A 20153-nucleotide genomic window follows, 5' to 3' on the forward strand; every position below is an offset into this window, starting at 1 on the left:
CCTCTTGTAGTTTTCTTCTTCTTATCTACTTCTTCTTTCTTTGTTCTAAGACATGCAAAGGCTTATGCATCCATAGATTGATATAAACAAGGGTGGAGTCCTACTTAGCACCATTTAGAGAGTCAATTTGTACATAATTAGATTTTTATTATTATTCTAGAATTATATGTTTGCATTAAGAATCTCTCACTCTCAACAAAAATTGAGGAGATAATTTCTTATAAATACAAGGATGTAACATGTATTCTGGGCCATTATTTTGATGCAATAATATATGTTATTGGTACTCTCATTCTGAGTTTAGTTATTCTTGCCAAAGTGTGTTATTTTTGTGGATTCTTGTTCATGAATAATAAAGGAGCCAATGGTTTTGTTGTGTTGATTTTATTGTGTGATCTTTTAGTTCTGGCATTTTCTTTATGTTGAAAAATCCTAGTGGCATACCGAGTTGGAGAAGAGATCACCTTATTGTTCCTACATAGGTTCTTGTCTCACATGAGCACACTTTCTATGGCCTTGTGATTTGATGAGAAGTGAAACATCTTTCATTTTTTACTAAGTCCCCATCAACAATTGCATCAATGGATTTGAGGAAGTGTTGCTCCTATTTTCATTGGTTTCCTACCTGATCTTTTCAATGATTTAACTCACAAACATGTTGTTTCCATGGTTTATGTTCATTAAGAATTTCCCTTTCATGCTATTTACTTTTATCTCTCATTACCTTATCTTTGTTATTTTCTTTACCAACGCTTGGTTAAATTAGGAATTCATATAGTTGCATTGTTAGATTGCATTCGATATAAAATAGAAAATACCAAAATTATATCTCTCTTTTTTTTATTTTGAAACAACAAGAAGATTGAACATCTTATCCAAAATTGGTCAGAACTAGCAAAGGCCTCCCTGTGAAAAAATACATTTATCTCCAATTAAGTAGATTTCAGTAGGTTACAAGATTTTTCAGAACCTTGGAGTTGATCTCGGATTAGCTTTTCAAGAGAGGAGTTTGAAAGGATTCCTACCATTAAGCATTTTGCAAAATTATAGCTCAATAGAAGTGGTGCTAGAAGGAGATTCTCATACCATTTAGAATAGAAAAAATAACTTGCAATTTCAAAATTATGCATTTTTCACAAGTCCATAAATTTTTTTGAACTACCACTGTCCGAAGGTGCACAAGGTAGGCAAGGTGCACATGTGCATTGTTTTGAGAAAGTGTTCTTTTTCAGAGGTGGGATTTTGAAGAATAAACACAATTTCCTAGAACTCAATCACTTTCACAAGCATCATAGTGATAAAGGGATACCAAGAACTCCACCCATTCACATTATAAATCCCATCATCATCATCCACTCTACATTCTACTTCACACATTCCCATCATTATGCACCTTGTTTTTCTTCAATGCCCAAACTTCACCTTTGAATCTAATTGGTCCATTGCATAACTTACCCAAAAATACTAAAATGGTTTTTCCCATGTTTCATCTATGGAGAATCATGAATAAAAAAATACATTATTAAAATTTTCAAGGAAATATGTAATTGAAATTGGATTCAACATATGGACATGGTGTGTCACCTTTTTCCTTACACTTTGGGAGAAATGACATTCAATTGGTACCTCAATCTACCACTAGATCAATAAGGGATCAAAACTCTTTTAAGAGAAATTTTATAGAGCAATTCAAGATCTATATTGATCCAGCTATCTTACAGCATCAATTAATCTCAATCAAGAGGGATCCCCATGAGACTATTTCATAGTTTAATCATCTCTTCTATAGGATGTATACAAGAATGGATTTTCCATACACTATACCACAAGAGGCTATTATCTAGATCTATATTAGAATAATGGATTCATTAACTTCTACTTTTCTAAGAAGGCTCCCACACAAAGAGATTGATAGCATTGATAAATTTTTCAAAGAGGTTTTTACATTTACAAAGTAGGAAGATATCCATGGTGGAGGGAACTTTGTCTCTTCCTTCACTTTGAATAATATTGTTATTGTTTTTGTATATCCAGCAATTACATACTTAGGGTATAAGCCCCAAAAGACTATTATTTGAACAAAAGACTTCTCCACCCGCTAAACTTGAGAACAAAATGGCTAGAGAGGTTAATGCATTGAAGGAGATGATGTATGTTTTATGCAATGAACTTGTGAAAACATAGCTGAATTCCTCAAGAAACCAAGCTAATCATCCAAGAAAAATTTCTACTTGAAACAATAATCCTCAAAATTAAAGAACTTTTTTTGGCCTTTACAGTAGCATCAAGAATGAGAATAATGAGAATAGTTGTATTACAAGTATGATTCCAAGTAAAAATGGATATGGACACAATGATGTTTTGCATAAGCCTCCCCAAATCATGGAGGAACAACCTTTGTGGTTTAGTGCCATGGTTTTTGAACCATGTGATAAATTTGTAGGAGGAAAAAATGATGAAGATGATCAGGAGGAGTTTGTGTTTCTATTCAATGAAGAGGAAGAGCATGGACACTTAGGGATACGTGTTTATTGCAACAATAATATGAAAACACAAAGTTTAAAAAGTAGAGAAGAGTCTCTAATGGATGATGTCTCTCTATAGTTGCATCCCACTTCTCTAGACATGCAGGTCTATAATATTCTAATTCATTATTAGGCTCCAACCAACATTATCTTGATAGTTCAGAAGGAATTACATGTAAAGAATGAGGTTTTGAAAGGTTTTATGGATAACATAGCAAGAAATTTGAAGTATCTTGGAGAAGGTCATAATCCTAACTTCCTTTTTCTTCCTAACTAGTATTGCCTCCATCAAAGGATTCATTCAGAGTTGGAATGTACTAGTTTCCAAGATGCAATATCTAATGTGTCAATATAGATAGATCAACTTGTTGAAATTTTTGAAAGTAATGAAATTTTTTCAAGTATAGATGTTACAAAAAGTGTGGGTATCCCAAGAAATTTTGAGGACATAGAAAATTTTGAAGTTCTAAAACTCCATGAAGTTCCAAAATTCCATGGAGTTGCAAAAATTGTCAAATTTGCAAAAAATGATGGAAATATAGAAGATCCTGAGGTTGGTGGGATTTTTGAATCAGGAAGACATCAAGAAGAAGATACCAATACTTCCTACTATGATATTGATTCTCCATTGGATAGTGATAAGATACCTACCTCAAAACAAGATATGTCATTGGAAGAGATGGATAGAATGCTTAATTTGGTTTCAAGCTTGACCAAGCAAATGTCATTTTATGGGTATTCTACACATATATCATACCATGAAATAAATGAGTCATGTAGGATCCATTAATTTGGGTTCCATTCAGAAGTAAGTGATGTAGGAGCATCCTAGATTCCTTTGCAATCCTACACTTTTGTTCTTTCTTGTTGCTATCGAGCTCCCTTGGTTGTCGAGTGACTTTCTTTGGTTGCTAAGTCATTCCTATTGCTATCAAGCTCCTTTTCTTGCAAAATGACTTTCTTTATTGCTGAGTCGTTCTTGTTGCTACCAAGCTCCTTTTCTTTTTGAGTGACTTTTTTTGGTTGTCGATTCATTCTTGTTAATATCTAGCTTCTTTGGTTGCTGAGTGACTTTCTTTGGTTGTTGAGTCATTCATGTTGCTTCTAAGCTCTTTTTCTTACTGAATGACTTTCTTTGGTTGCTAAGTGTTTCTTTGGTTGCTGAGTTCATAGTTGTTGCCGAATCATTTCTTTGGACACTGAGTTTGTGTGGATGTTGAGTACTAGTTTCTGCGAAGCCTTCTTTCACCGAGTTGTCTATGTTTGGTTCTAGTTTGGGTCAACTTAGCTTGTATTTAATTTTAGTATAGGTAGTTTTGTTTGTTATGAGCTGACATGTGGCTTTCAATGTTCTAGAATCTTTTGTATGCTATTTTTGGTGAGTATTTAAGGAGGTCTTAGACTGAGTTTTAGGTAGATTTTGGGAGATAAGTAGACTTAGAAGAGGAAAGGTGAACTTGAAGTTTGATCATGAAGCTATGAGATTGTAATTTGTAATTGGTCATAACCTAGAAATCCTTACAGTTAGGCATGTATGAAGATATTTTGATGAATCAATAAAGTTTTTGATTCTCTCTCTCCTCGGTGTTGTTTTTGTGTTGTGTTTTCCATTGTGTTAACTCTTGCAGGTTGGTGTGGATAGTTGGGTGAGCCATTGGCTCTAGTTATTTTAGTTCTTTGCCTACATTAGGTGGTATCAGAGCTTCAGGTTCATCCTTGTGGTGATTGGATCATGTAGAAACCTGATTTGGATTTGGTTGTAGGGTGGGAGATCTGTGAATTTGACCTATAACTTATAGAGGGTTATGATCTTGAGGAACCTGATTTGTAAAGATAGTTTGTGGTAGAGGAAATAATGTTGATAATGCTATATTGGATTACTTGAGACAAATTACAGCCAAATTAGATGCCATGGAGACAACCCAGAGGAGAGGAGCACATATTGATGATGCAAGTGATGATGAAGTAGTTGTAGCAAACCCTAATCCAGAACATGAAGTAGATCAAGATGAAGAAAGACTATTGAGAGTGTTGTCTAGAGAAAATTCAAAGCCTACTATGGAAGTTGATCCTTATGATGGGAAATTGGACATCAATGCTGTATTGGATTAGATCTCTGACATGAAGAAGTTCTCTAACTATGAAAACACTCCTAATAATAGAAAGGTGAAGATTCCAGTCACTAGATTAAAAATTCATGCATCACTATGGTGAGAACATTTGCAAAATAATAGACAAAGGAGATGAAAGGAAAAGATCAAAACTTGGGTGAAGATGGAGAACAAGATAAAGAACAAAGCCCTTCTTGCTAATTACCAAGTTAGCTTACTAAGAAAGATGCAAAATTTGAGACAAAGAGACATGAGTGTAAAGGAGTATAAGGAGGAATTCTATAGATTGGACATCAGATCTAGATATGTGGATGATGACATTGAGAAAATTTTAAGGTACATAAATGGATTGAGATCTAGAATTCAAGATGAAATAAGTTTTGTGAAGATAAAAAGTGTGGAAGAAGCATACCAATATGCCTTGAAAGCTGAGGAGATCTTAACAAAGAAGCATGAACAAAGACAAATAGGTAGAGGTGGTAGATTCCAGAGAGGCAGAGGTAGATCTTTTATGGTAAAGGTGGCATATTTGACAATTTTGTGCAAGATAAAGGTAAATCTAAATGGAAGAATGATGACAAAGACAAGACCAAGTGGAAGGGTGGTAATTTTTATAGAGGAGGTACTAATTCTTACCAAAGAAGAGGTAATTCTTATTCTAGAGGTGGATTTCATGGTAATTTCTTTAGATGTGGTAAAGAGGGACATAGATCTTTTGAATGTAGATAGTCTAAAAGTGGACTAGGTAGCATAAATGCTATGATTCAAGGAGATGATGAGAATTCACCAAGTGGACCTGAGGTAGGAGAAAATTTGATGGTGAGAAGAACCTATCCTTAGAAGAAGTCTTTTCAAGACCAAATGTAAGATGGTTGGAAAATGTTACAAAGTGATCATTGATAGTGGAAGTTCTACGAATTTGACATTAGAAGAGTTGGTTAAAAAGTTGCAATTGTAGAGGTTGAAGCATCCTAAGCCCTATCATGTTTCATGGATCAAAGATGAGAATAAGAAATTGGTAAGTGAGCAATGCCTTATGGAGTTCAAGATTGGACATTACTTTGATGAAATTTTGTGTGATATTATGCCTATGGATTGTTATCATATTATATTGGGTAGCATTGGCAATATGATAGATATGCTATACATGATGGAAGATTGAATCAATATATTCTTTGGGTAAATGGGAAGAAGCAAATATTGTTGCCTTTGATTGAGAGTCAAGATGAGGTGAATTGTACTATTGTGAAAATTTGCATAGTTAATGGGAAATAATTTGAAAAGGAAATGAAAGGGAACCAAGTCTACTTTGATATAATTCCAAGGAGACTGAGTTGTGTCAATAGTAGCTGAATGCCATAAAATAGTGTTAACCGAGTACTAGTCAGTGGAGATTGAGTGACAACTGATAGTATTGATCGAGTACTAGAAGAAATTATGGAATTGTTGAATGAATATAAGGACATTTTTGCTAATGATATTCCTAATTTTTTACCTCCAATGAGAAGTATAAGTCATTGTATAGATCTAATTCCTAGAGCTAGTTTTCTAAACAAAGCACCATATAGATTGACACCTACAGAGAATGAAGAACTCAATAGACAAGTGTATGAGTTGTTGTAGAAAGTTTTGATTAGAGAAAGCTTGAGTCCATGTGTTGTACCTATTGTATTATAATCTAAAAAGAATGGAGAATGGAGAATGTGCACTGATTCTAGAGCCATTAACAAGATAAAAGTGAAATATAGGTTTCCTATGCCGAGGATGGATGATATTATGGATTGTTTGAGTGGAGAAAAGTATTTTACCAAGATTGATTTGAAGAGTGGCTACCATTAGATTAGAATCAAAGAAGGTGATGAATGGAAGACTTATTTCAAGACAGAAGATGGTTTGTATGAGTGGTTGGTTATGCCTTTTGGTTTGACTAATGCACCTAGTACTTTCATGAGGTTGATGAATGAAGTTCTGAAAAGATTTTTGGTTAAGTTTATGATTGTTTATTTGGATGATATTTTGATATTTATTAAGACTAAGGAAGAATATCTTGAGCATATTAGACAAGTATTGTCGAGGTTGAAAGAGAAAAAGTTGTTGATTAATCTTAAAAAGTGTTCTTTTATGTAAGAGGAGATTGTGTATTCGGGATTTGTGATTTTAGCTGATAGTTTGAAGATGGATCCTAAGAAGGTTAAAGCAACTTTGGAATGGCCTAAAATTGATAATGTGGGTGAGTTAAGATCATTTCATGGTTTAGCTATTTTTTATAGGAAGTTTATAAGGAATTTCGGTGCTATTTGTAATGCTATTACTAAAAAAATGAGGGGAGATAAAAAGGAATTCAAGAGCACACATGGAGGTGATAAGAGTTTTGAGACTTTGAAACAAAAGGTTGTTGAATTACTTGTATTGGCTTTGCCTGATTTGAACAAAGTATTTCAAGTTGAATGTGATGCAAATGCTAATGCAATAGGAGCTATGTTGAGTCAAGAAGGAAAACAAGTTGCTTTCTTTAGTGAGAAGTTGAATGATGTCAAAAGGAAGTATATTGTGCATGATCAAGAGTTTTATGCTATTATTCAAGCATTTAAAAAGTGGAGACATTATTTTATTCCTAAGGATTTTGTGTTGTATTGTGATCATAAAGCTTTACAGTACTTGGGAAGTCAACATAAATTGAATCAGAGACATATGAAGTGGGTTGAGTACTTGTAGAATTTTACATTTGTCACCAAGCATAAAAGTGGAGTTACTAATAGAGTTGCTGGTGCATTGAGCAGAAGACATTCTTTATTGATTGAGATGAAGGTTGAAGTTCTTGGTTTTGATGAAATGAAAGAGTTGTATAATACTGACCCTAATTTTTCTGAGGCATGGAGAGAGTGTAGAGCACCAAATCTAATAGATCACACAAGTAATTATGATGAATATTTTATTGAAGAAGGTATGTTGTTCAAAGGCATTCAATTTTGTATTCCTAGAAGTTCTATGAGGTTGAATTTGATTAAGGAAAAACATATTGGTGGATTGGTTGGACATTTTGGAATTGATAAGACATTGAGTTTGTTGAAAGAAAAATATTATTGGCCTCAAATGTATAAGGATGTTTAAAATTTTTTGAAGAGTTGTGGAGTTTGTCTTTAAGTTGCAAAAGAGGTAAGTTAGAATACTAGTTTGTATACATCTATTATTGTTCCTAAGAAACCTTGGAGTGACATCAGTATGGATTTTGTTCTTGGATTTCCAAAGACAATGAAGGGGTATGATTCCATATTTGTTGTAGTCGAAATATTTTCTAAAATGGCTCATTTCATACCATGTAGGAAGACATTAGATGCAGAGCATGTTGCTAAACTTTTCTTTAAAGAGATTGTGAGATTTCTTGGATTACCAAGAAGTATTATTTCTAATAGAGATGGTAAGTTTGTTGGCTATTTTTGGAAGACTTTGTGAATAAAAGCTTGGGTAATGTGCTGAGATTTTTAGTTGGAGACAAATTGAGTAATTGGGAAATGGTATTGGTACAGGCTAAGTTTGCATACAATAATTCTATGAATAGTAGTATAGGGAAGGCACCTTTTGAGATTTTTACTAGAATGTAGCCTAGAGGAGTATCAGATTTGAGAGATTTTGTTGGTGAAGAAAAGAGAAGTGTTGCAGGGGAAGCATTTGTTGATTTTATGGAGTCTTTGAATAAGGAAGTGAAGTTGAGGTTGGGACAAAGTAATCAGAAGTATAAGGAGGATGTTGATAAATCTAGAAGACATCATGATTTTGAAGTTGGTGACAAGGTGATGGTTCAGTTGAAGAAAGGAAGATTTCCTATTGGAGCATACAGTAAGCTGAAGATGAAGAAATTTGGACCTTGTAAGATCTTGAAGAATTTTAATAGTGGTAATGCTTATGAAGTTGAGTTACTTCATGAAATGGATATATCTCCTATATTCAATATTGCTGATTTGTATAAGTATCATGATTTAGAGGATGAAGTTGTTGTATCAGATGATTATCTTAAGAAGTAGATTGAAGAAGTATATTGGATTAGAGAATTGGCAAGAGTGCAAGAGGAAAAAATTACTATGAATATTTGGTGAAGTGGAAGAATATACCTATTGAAGATGCAACATGGATTTCTCAATCTGAGTTGGATTCAACTCAATTTGTGACACTTGCATGATTTAGGAGAATATTTTTTCTCCATCCTTGGCTGTTTGATGTAGGAGCACCTTGGGTTCCCTTAAAATCTTGCACTTTTTTTCTTTCCTATTGCTACCAAGCTCCTTTGGTTGCCAAGTGACTTTCTTTAGTTGCTGAGTCATTCCTATTTCTACTGAGCTCCTTTGCTTGCCAAGTGAATTTCTTTGCTGCCAAGTCATTCCTATTGCTATTGAGATCTTTTTCTTCTAGAGTGAATTTCTTTGGTTGTTGAGTCATTCCTATTGCTACTGAGATCCTTTGGTTGCTAAGTCATTCATGTTGATTCTGAGCTCTTTTTCTTGCCGAGTGACTTCCTTTAGTCACCAAGCATTGCTTTGTTTGCCGAGTTCATAGTTGCTATCAAATCATTCCTTTGGATGCTGATTTCGTGTGGATGTTGAGTGCCAATTTTTGCGAAGCCTTCTTTTGTTGAGTTGTCTATGTCTAGTTCAAGTTTGGGCTGACTTAGCTTGTATCTAATTTTGGTACAGGTAGTTTTGTTTGTTGTGAGCTAACTTGTAGCTTTCTATGTTCTAGAATCTTCTATAAGCCATTTTTGGTGAGTATTTAAGGAGGTCTTAGACCAAGTTTTAGGTAGATTTTAGAAGATAAGTAGACTTAGAAGAGGAAAGGTGAACTTGAAGTTTGATCATGAAGCTATGAGATTGTAATTTTTAATTGGTCATAACCTAGAAGGCCTTACATTTGGGCATGTATGAAGATATTTTGATGAATCAATAAAGTTTTTGATTCTCTCTCTCCTTGGTGCTATTCTTGTCTTATGTTTTTCCCTGTGTTAACTCTTGTAGGATTGTGTGGATAGTTGGGTGAGCCATTGGCCCTAGTTATTTCAGTTCTTTGTCTGCATCATTAAGTTGTCTTGGTTTCTTGTTAGCTTGGGAAATCACAATGGAGGGTAAGTATGATTTGGAACATGCTTCTTTGGGACATGAGGGAAGAAACACCTTGATTAATGACATTAATGAATAGTATAATTAAAGAGGAAGGCTTATGATTGAATTTTCTAGTCCCAAGGATCCTAAAGGTGATAATTCATGGTTTAAGACTAATGATGGTGGTAACAGGGACCATAAAAACAATGTTCTATCTTTTAAGTCTTGCTATGATAACAATATTAAATTACTGTTGCTAATGTTTCCTTTTTCGAGTGGAGTTGTGTACCATGCAATAAGAGCACCAGAAGGAGAAATTACAATGTGCGAGTGTACCCCTATGGTGGGGGACTCACCAGATCAGGTGATATCTTCCCATTATCCCTTTCAATTTGATAATTTTCAATCTAAATACGATGTTGAAAGTAAGAGAACTTGTTTGTGATTTAGTCATGGCTATAGAGAGTTACCACAACTTCTTGTTTTGTGTGATTTGTACCTAGAATTTCAGCCAACATTGTCCAATTTTTTTTTTATGGGTACAAAGACAAGTTAGCTTTTTTTAGGATTATATGGTGTGGTTCATCACTGTTGCACATAATGAGAAATATACTAATAACCATCCCCTATTCTTATTATTCAAGGTTTTTTGTATATAAGTTTTTGTTATTGTTTTTAGTATTTTTAGTCTTTTTAGTTAGGTTTTAGTTTTCTTTGAGTTAAGTCATTTTGTTTGGGCTTCATTTAATTTTTATTCTTTTTCTTTTTTGTATTTGAGTTAGAGAGTCACTATGTTTTTTCAAGGTTGTTCCCAAAATATGGTCCATCCCAACTAGTCTCAACTTTAGGGAAGAGGTATTTCTTTGTCAAAGCATTCAGATGAAATTGTTTCTTGTACCAACTAAAAATGGATGCTACTTAAAGGTGTAAATGACTTCTAGTCTTGAAATCAGAATGGTGGATCAATAGTTCTCAACACTTTTGCAAATCTAAAAATTGACTATCTTAGTATTTTCCAATAAAGGTTGACAACAACAAATGGATAGTTCAAACTTTCTGGTTAAGACTAAAGGATCTTGTCAATAACTACTAAGATTATTGTTTGGCATGAGAGTTTCCTAAAGTTTATAAAGAGGAATGTAGAGGTTATCAAACTAAAGAAAGAATCTGAGAAACAACACCAATGCCTTGGCCACATAGTCTAAGTGTGGTTAGGGTTTAGAAAAAGAATAAAAGAAAGATGGTGTTAAGAAAGAAATATTTTGAAAGGTCCAAAAAGGGTAATGTAGCAATAGGGATTTACACTCAAAAATGGCTATCCACTATCTATACAAATTGCTTTATGGAAGAATCAAATGGAAATGTGCGAGCTCCTGGAAACAAAATAAAAAGAGATTACTAAGGACTTGAAATATAGAATAAGAGACCTCAAAATGGATTCTCTCATTTAGTCAAATAGTAATTGATACACAAGTTTTATGAAGATTCATGATGAGTGGACTAGGGGAGTGACAAATTGTTTCCAAGTTGATAGACGCTCATGATAGACTACACTTTGAGATTTTAAAGGAAATGAATATAGTGATCACAAATTGAGCTTGAAGATTCAAGATTCTAAATTTTTGACTATTAATGAACTTGAAAGCTTTTTGAAGTGCTCAAAATTTAGTTTTCATTTCAAACATGTCAAAAGAATGCTTGTTGACAAAGAAATTCCTTTGTCATTTCTTCCCTTTTGTTGGGGCTAGTTATTGTGGCCTCACAATGCACGCCTCATTTTGTGTCACAAAATGGGGACCCCGTTGTTTCAAAATTCTCTATGAGGCATCTAGTCTAAAGCCTCAATCATTTTGGACCCTCCCAGAGGTCTAGGTCAAACCCTAGTCTCTGATCAAGAAGGGTCAGGTAGTCAGACTATTGGAAATATGGTCAGATAGATGTCTTGATGGTTTCCATTTATTGTAACATGTATTTAGCATTTCATTTATGCATTTAGAGATAAAAAATTGTCTAAGTGTTACACAATTTATAGTAGTATAGAGAACAAATCTTTAGATTATAGATAACTCATTGAGAGTTATCTTATGTATAGTTAAGGAAAGCTTTGTGACCCTATCATGATGATGTGGTTAAGTGCATAGATATGTATAGTTAGTAAAATGCAAGTTATGATTAAAATACTAGTGAGAGTTTAACAAAGAAAAATAGAGGATATTAGTAAACAGAGTTGAATGGCTTTAGGAATTATTATGGTTACAAAATAATTACTAAGTTATGGTGAGTTGACATTAAGGACATTATTTTATATTATGTCAAGTGTGTGAACACATGAAGCCTGAGTGAGAAGAGTTTTGTAATTATGCAAGGTATAAGTAGAGATCTTATATTGTGTAGTTATTGTGAAGTTATGTGAAGTCATCTGATGTTGTAGATGTGATGTGAATTATTTTGCAAGCCTTATGTTATGTGATATCTAAAGTTTGACTAGAGCAAGTGTGAGTTACAATACTAAAGCAAGTATTCTATGTATACCTATCTTGGGAAGAATCAAATTGTATAATTGCATGTTAGAGTAGTGAGATCTTCTTTCATACATTGTATTTGTTCTACCAACTCATAATAAAGTTGAGGCTTATAACAAGGCCTAGTCTCCTAATAGGGACTTGAGACACTATATGTATTTCATAAACTCCTAACAAGGTCAATATCCTTAACAAGATCCTATTGTTTAGTGAATCATCTTGTGGGTATCATCCCCATTGGGCTTTTCCCTTGGCCAAGGTTTCCCTAGATAAAAAATAATGGTGTTATGAGTTACCTATGTGCATGGTTATATTTAATCTTCAACATAGTTTGTTTACTTTCATATGAAAGTTATAATTAAGTAATATTATTCAATTGTGGTCAAAATTTTGTAGAATACTAATTCACCCTGCCTCCCCTCTCAGTATCATCTACTTCTAACAATCCGTATTAGAGCCCAATTACTTTGAAGAGGCTTAATATCTTAAGTAAGATCCCATATAATATGGAACATTTGAAGAAGAATCTTGAAGAAGCTTTGGAGTAGATTGACCTTCTTACAAAAAAGAGACACCTTGAAAGATAGATACAAAGATGTAAAAGTGTAAATTGGAAAACTGAAAGATGAGATTGATGATCTAAATTCTGGCAAGGAACCAATTGCATAGGCTAGTGACAATGATCAGATAGGAGATCTTCATAAGGAAAATGAGATCTTGAAACATGAACTAAAGATAGTTGAGCTTAAGTTGAGTCTTAAGGAAAATGGTGGCATTAGTGAACTAGGAGTGAAAACTGAGAATGCAGATCTTAGATTCTAGTTAAGTCAAGTTACATCTGAATTAGATACTATCAAGATTGAACATGCTAAGTTAGAAAAGTACAACATTATTGTGACAAGAGAACTAATAAAAGCTAAAAAATAGTTAGAGAAACTTTATTCCAGTAGTGAGAAGATATATCAACATATATTTCACCAGGGACCTTCTTATGACAAGACAGGACAAGGATGCTTGATTAGAGAGAAATTAGCCAAGAAAATTGAAATAAAAAAAGCACCAGATCTAGTTATTGAATCCCCTAAGGAATTTTATCTAAGTAAGGTAGAATCAAGCACATATACTGAAGTATCAAAGGAAATTTATTTAATTGAAGTGATAGTTAAACTTGATGAATCTAAGAAAATAGAGCAAGTTGATCCACCCAAGGAAGTAAAACATGAATTTAGAGGTAGATACTACATTTGTAATGAAGTTGGACAAATGAAGAGAGATTTTAAAAGTAAGTCTTTTAAACCCATTACTGATTTATGTTGTTATAATTGTCATGGTTATGGACATAAGACAGTAGATTGTAAGAAACCTAAATTTGATGGTAATAATGAGAATAGTAGAATATTTAGGAATAATAAGCACATGTAATGGAAGAGGTAGATCTTAGAGTAGATATAATGATTGAGAAAAACCTAATGATGAAAGGAAGTAGTTTATGTGTTATAAGTGTAACAATAATGGACATATTGCAAGAAATTGTAGAATACCTAAGAATTAGAATGGAACAAGTTAGAGAAGGAATGCACCTATATGTTAGTTATGTAATAACTTTGGACACACAACAAAATTATGTAGAAGGAACCTTAATAGGAATCCTAATCATAAAAGGAACAATAATAGAGATAACACAAGGAATTAGAATGCAAATGATAATAGTCAAAAAGAAGCAATTAAAGAACATGTTGATGAGTTTGAGGAAGCATTTGTGAAATATTGTAATCTTGAAAGCTCTTGTATAGTGTTTGAGGAATAGTACTTTGATGCACTTGATGGAAAGTTGAAGTCATAGATTATTTGTGGCTCATCCTACTTGAATTGAGTAGTTCTAGTAGAGACAAAGCATCAGTTGGTCAGAACTGATGTCAGAGGGAGAGTTAGAGGTTGCACAGTTAAAAAAAAGGTAGAAGACATAGAGAGAAAGCTATGGTCAAGTGCACAAAACTTAATATGATTGATGTAAGTGGAAATTGTGAAAATAAGGTCATTGAAAATTAGAGATAGTATTTTGAATCTGTGGTAGATATGAATTTAATGCATAGTATGATTTGAAATGATTTATGTGAAGTGTCTTAAGAAAATTCAAGAGTGATTTGACAACAAACAGAAGTGTGAAGAAAATTTTGAGAAGCTAAAAGTTGCAGAAGCTATAAAGCATGAATTTGAGTTATTTTACAAAGTTTAAACCTAGTTTATTCTAGTATTTATAGTTATAGAGAAATGGTAAGTTAGAAAGTGTATGATCTCAGTGATAGACCGATGTAGAGTTCAAGAAACATCCATTTTTTCTTTATTAGATAATCCTATAGGGGCATTTTTTCAAGTTCCAAAAAATGTATTATACGTAGAAGATATTAGAAGTTATATACATTACAAAATTGAGAGCATAGATGATGAGGAGATTCATAAAGATTTAAGAAAGATGTGCAATAATGACTTATCCTTGAAGCATGAGTTTGCACACCTAGAATGTTTGAATCTGGTGAAGTATATGTTTTATATAGAATTTGATAATCATGACTAGACCCAATTCATATTGAGTAGGGTACATGATGATATATTTTGGTTAGGATATGAAAGGATTTTTATTGACAATGACCTAATTCACAAGGTCCCAAGATTAAGCAATGAAGTTTATAATCCTGTTCATTAGAAGAATGTCAAGAAAATGGTTGAGATGAACTTGAAGACAAATTTTGATGGAAGGAACATGAAATTTGATCCCATTCAAGATAAGGGAGTAAAATTGTTAACCAAAATATTAGGGTAAAAGTTGAACCATGGATCAAGGGTTAACTCAGTACCATCTGGATTTCTTCATGTAGCATATGTAATGGCAGTTTAAGGAAGAAATGTTAATCTATGTGAGATTATTAGATTGAAACTGTTAGACAACATTACAAAGATCAAGAAAACAAAGAGCACAATGTTTAGATTTGAGTCCCTATTGAATCAATTAATTTTTTATGTTACAAGGAAGTTTCCTGGATGGATTAATTAGGATAGCAATGAGTGTGCGATGAAGTAGTGACTCAGTGCTATAGATACAAGCTGAAAAATGTCAAAGACAATGACATAGATAGAATGATGAAGAGTTTTCAATTAGAAATGAAACTAAGGTATAGGATACCTCCTTCTATGGTGGAGAAATACAAGGATGATTTATGTTTCATGGTGGATATTGACAACACCAACATGGAAGAAGTCATTCCCAAAGTGAAATTTATTGAACCTATGGACTATGAGATGAACACAAAGCTAATAGAAGGGTATGAGTAGATCATACTTGAATCTAAGAAGGATACAAAATGTCCTAGATGGGGAACCTATGATGGGAGATCAAGGATAGTTGAATCTGAACTTCATAGCAAAGAGAGCAAGAAAAAAGTTGAAATGGAGATATATTGCATTCTCAAGGAATTTGGCATGACAAGGGAAGAGTTTAATGAAATTAAAGGAATTATGCTAGAGATGACGACTAGTGGTCAAACTGAAGTGTTGGCAACAACTCCCATTATTGTGGTAGGACCTTTACAAGGAGTAACTATAACACAACCTTGTGTGCAAGCTCCTGTTGTACCTTATGTAGAAGTTGTACAAGTGCAACCTATTGATATTCTAGTCATGTTTGTTATTAGTGACATACACTTACTCTGATTGTAAATTCATACCAAGCATATTGTATAGTTAACAATGTTAACCAAGCATTTTAGTGTATGTCAAGTTTACCAGTGTTTATCGAGTTATGCAGTGTTTACCGAGTTCATAGTTCATGTGATGTGAGTCTAGTATTAACCAAGCTACCAAGTGACTCAGTGTTTGTTGAGCTCATAGAGAATCTAGTATTGACCAAGCTATATAGTAAGAATCAAATGATTTATTCTATGTTGAGTTTTATAGTATTTACTGAGTCACAAGTGTAGAGTAAGTTCCAGACTACTTGAAAGTGATCAATATGGACTAAGCTTCTACATCTATCGAGTGCATGACAATGCCAAGTTTGATAGTGGATGCTGAGTATCAAAACTGCACCAAGTCAATCTTCAAAACCCAAGTTTCTATAATTTGGCCAACTTTGTAATATTTTGTAAACCTGTATTGTGGCGGACTTTGTAATTATATAATTTAATTGATATATATGTAATGTATTATATCACATTCAATGTATGTATGGAATCGAATAAGGAATTAATGTATGAGAAGAAGTTTGAATTACAAAGGCTACAATAGTGTAAGGAGAAGCAAAGATTCATTTATCATAGCAAGGTGATTTGTACACTCAAAGGAATCTCATTCAACAAACCAAGTTGTAGATTAGAGATCACATACTATTTCATCCTAATAGGTGGATCAGTCAAATCCTTTAATTAGGTACACCTAATAGTCTTATGTAAATGTGTTTACCAAGCACATACTTCATTGTATGTTTGTAAATCCTTTAACAAGGTGGACCTAGCAGTCCTTATTGCTCCTAACATGATAGATCATTAGATGTGATCATTATAAGCCTTAACAAGCCAACTTTATACTACAATACTAAAGCTTGTAGGTATCATCCCCACTCCAGTTTTACTTTCTATTTGGAAGGTTTTTGGGTCACCAAATATTGTGTTAAAGTGTTATGTATGCTTTCATTTTTTAGTTTCTCATGCATAAAGTTAGACCTGAATTCATATAAAGGTTAATTGCTAATTGGATAAAAGTTTTAGAAGTTACTGATTCACCCCTCACCTCTTAGTAATTTAGCTTGTCATAATATTTCCAACAATTGGTATTAGAGCATTGTGGTTCTTAGTGATAAGTTTAATAGCTTGAGTAAAGATCAAAGGCAATGGAGGTATTTAAACCTCACAAGGCTATTGACAATGAGAAGCTAGATTTTGAAGTAGCCATTGGACAACACAAGAAAGAAAAAGAGAAACTCTCCTAATCCTTGAAAAGAAGAAAATATCTTGTAATTTAGATGAATGATTCACTCTACATTGAAGAAAGAATTGAAGACATCTATCCAAGCAATTAAGGTGAAGCTAATAAAGTAATCAAAGAACTATTGGAAAAGAATTGTACTCTTCAAGAACAAGTAAGAAAACTAAGAAGAGAGCAAGAAATTTAGTCAATGAGATTGTGTGAAGTCATGGAAGAGAAAAACAAGATAAGACAAGAGATAGAAGGAAAAAACAATGAAATTCAACATGTATCCCTTCAGCAAATAGACTTCATTGATCAACTCACCAATGCAAATGAAGAAATCATGAAATTGAGATTAGAAAATGAGAAATTGTGAATGACCTAAAATTTGAAAGGCAAATCAATGAAAGAATGATGAAATCTCAAGCTAACATGAATCAATTAAATGAAAAAAGTCACTTCAAACAAAAAGGAAAAATAGGAATTGGATATACAAAAGAAGGAGAATCATCCAAGCAAGGAGCTTAAAGGAATAAAAAACCTACTTGCAGTCACTATGGTAAGATAGGTCATACATCAAACAAATGTTGAAGCAATGGGGAGGCAAAATTCAATGGAAAATGCTATAGTTGTAACCAACATGGTCATAAGACTAATGAATGCAAAGAGAAACCAAGATTTGAAGGAAAATGTCACAAATGTAAGAAGCATGGACACAAGTCATTAGAATGCAAAACCAAGACATTAAATCCAATAGAACAAATTATGAAAGCTATATTTGGTTGGGACTACAAAACCTAGTGCATATATCATTACTGTGGAGAATTTGGACATATTGGAATAAATTGTCTAAAGAATCATATGAGGAAAATAGATACTACTAAAAGATGTTTCATTTGTACTAAACTTGGTCATCTTGCCAAGAACTACATGAATACTAGTAGAATTGAAGATGATAAGAAGATAACATCCAAAAATAGATGAGACAGAAATGGGTTCCAAAGTCTACTAAGAATGCAAGTCCAAACAATAATGAACAAGTCACTCAAAAATTGGGTGACTACCATTTCAACTTGATTTCTCAAAGGAGAACTAGAACTAGGCTTCTAAATAAGACATCTAAATAAGTTCTAGTTGACAGGACAATAGATCCATATTAGTATTCAAGGTACAAAGGGACCACCAAGTAAGAGGTACCAATTTCTACAAAGTTACTTTCCTTATCGAGTGAGGTTGGGTCACAAACTATACCAAGCAAGGTCGGGAGTAACTAAAATTTTATGTGGTTATCGAATAATGGAAGACTTTATTGAGTAATCAATGCAAACAAAGTGGATGATAGTCCATCAATTTTAACTACCACTCATACCAAGCATTTATGGTGAAATTTGATTAAAGGAATGAAATCAAAGTCATCTTTACCATGAAATTTTGAGAGCAAATTGCTTAGAGTGATCTTCAAGAGAATCCAAGCAATTTAAGTGAATTGTTGACAAAACCTTCAAATTCTCTCAAACCCTATTGAGTAAAGATAGTATCTAGTAGTAGTAAGGTAAAGCAAGGTTTAGACATGTTAGTTCATGGTGTAGAATGGAAGGCATCAGACTTCAAGATCACTCTTGCAATTGTTGAAACCCTAGATCCGAGTGGAGTGTAGTCACAAATCCCTCCAAAGGTACTATTGATTAATGAAATTTATTATCACTTTAAATTTACGATTCAAGATATTCGTACACTTGAAATGGATGAATGTTTAAAGGAGTTATGTGTTGAGTATTTTGAAACATGAGCACCAACATCTCAAAGCCAAAGGTTTAACCCATATTCCTCACATGCCCCATAATTTCCAATTCAAATGGATTAGGTTTATTCTAAGTTAGGTGCATAATGGATAGTTATGATTGGAACAACTAATATTGATCACAAAGAAGATGATTCATAGAATCACTAGTCTCCCAATGTTGGCTAAAGCTAAGATGAACAAAACCCTAGGTCAGACTAAACTAGAAAAGAGAACCCTAGAAAAATAGGATGGTAGAGGCATGAAGATAAGTAGTGTCACTAACATGGAAATAAAGTTTGGTATTCATATCATTGCACATAAGATCTATAGTTTAAGTAGGTTGAACAATGTGTCATGCAAAGAAATTGACCTTGCATATAAGGTAGTCAAGAATAATCTTTCTCTAGACCTTGTCAAGCTACTGTTGATTCAATTCAACAAGAACATGGAAAACATTAGAACATCAAAGAAAAAACCATGTAAGTTTGGCTCTCTATTGAAATTTTTATTCTTGTATGTTTAGAAGTTCTTCCCTTCAAAAGGTTTAGTTGTATGGAGAAAAGATGTTCCTATACTTGATCAAATTAATGAGTACATTGCTAAGATGGGAGAAGATTACAATAGTATCATGGATAAATATTTTGATGCATTTAAAGAGAAAATGAATAATATATTTAGAATTACAAGGAAATTAGTTGAAGATTACAATGATGATATATGTTTTATGGTAGACGGTGACAAGGTATACATTTAGGAAGTTAGGCCTAGAATTGCATGGGTGAAACCTCTAAGATATGAGGTTAATATAGATGAAACTAAGGATATAATTGAGGCACTTGTAAATGAACTATTTGATCTCAAGGCTGCATATTTTGGTATATATGATGAATCCAAATCTAGGATAGAACTAGAGATCAAGCTCCCTCAAGTAGTAAACAAAGGAAAGAAAAGAATTGCCAAGTTAAAAACTAGTTCTACTCTTTTTTTGACCAAGGGAATAGGTGAGGATGAAGAAGAAGAGGATGAGGAAGAATTAGAGGAAGAGGAACCACTAAAGAAGAAGGGAAAGGTAATCATTACCAAGCTTTCCAAGCCATCCACTATTGTGTTTACTAGGAGATCCTCTAGGAAGAAAGCTGATAAGGAAGGAGGAGATACAATAT

This window comes from Cupressus sempervirens, chromosome 9 (assembly GCF_028749045.1).
Source record: "Cupressus sempervirens isolate cs-2001-9-10 chromosome 9, ASM2874904v1, whole genome shotgun sequence".
Taxonomy (NCBI): Eukaryota; Viridiplantae; Streptophyta; class Pinopsida; order Cupressales; family Cupressaceae; genus Cupressus; species Cupressus sempervirens.